This window comes from Geospiza fortis, unplaced genomic scaffold, assembly GCF_000277835.1.
Source record: "Geospiza fortis unplaced genomic scaffold, GeoFor_1.0 scaffold408, whole genome shotgun sequence".
NCBI lineage: Eukaryota > Metazoa > Chordata > Aves > Passeriformes > Thraupidae > Geospiza > Geospiza fortis.
In genome coordinates, this window is record NW_005054330.1 from 6,293,674 (window position 1) to 6,294,403 (window position 730).

Consider the following 730-nt stretch of genomic DNA (forward strand, 5'->3'; position numbering starts at 1 on the left):
TGGTCTTCTCATCTGCCAGATAACTTTGTTCCCTCCAATGTCTTTGCCTTCAGCTGATTCTAACAGGCATTTTGCCCAAGAGCAGTTACTGCATCAGGACCATTCTTGGAGATCCATCCATGGAGAAGTAGGAAGCCCTGGCCAGTCCTGCCAGGGTAGAGCGGCTCCTGGCTCAGTAATGGAAGTTTTCAGCTGGCCCTGTGTATTAGCGAGGGAGGCTGCAATGGAAACTTTCATGTGTCGCTCTGTGGGGTGGCGAGGTGAAGGTGAAAGGTCTGGGTTTCCAGGTGCTTACGTGCTATGTTGTGCCTGTAAGGCAGGTGAAGCAGTGGTATGTCAGGGCTGGTGACAAACTGAGACAGTCTCTAACTAAACTGCTCATTAACACTGTTAAGTCGACACAGTAATTTGGGGTGAACAGACTTCTGGCTTAGCATGACTGACCGCCGAAGTGGTGCTGGTCCCGTGGCACTGTCTTGTCTCGCGTGGAGCATGGAGCGTGGGTGCACAGATTAGGAGGCAGGAAAAACCCGGAGAAATGCCGTATCCTGCACCGACTTTTCCTCCGTGTTTTATGGCACCTCTGAAAGTTTATACCGGCCTCAGAAGGGTCCCTGAGGGCGCGGGCGGAGAGGGAAGGGAGTCCCCGTGGCCGCAGGGGACACTCCCGCGGACAGCCAGCAGTATTCCCTCTGCTGCTGCCCGTCCCGCCGGGGCTCCCGGGGTCGTT

At 55.3% G+C, this 730-nt stretch overlaps 1 protein-coding gene across 1 annotated transcript in view; it reads left to right on the forward strand.

Moving 5' to 3' along the window:
• Positions 1–730, forward strand: part of CABP1 (calcium binding protein 1) — a 22,650-nt gene that overhangs the window by 1,552 nt on the left and 20,368 nt on the right. The gene's annotated exons all lie outside the window — the stretch shown is intronic.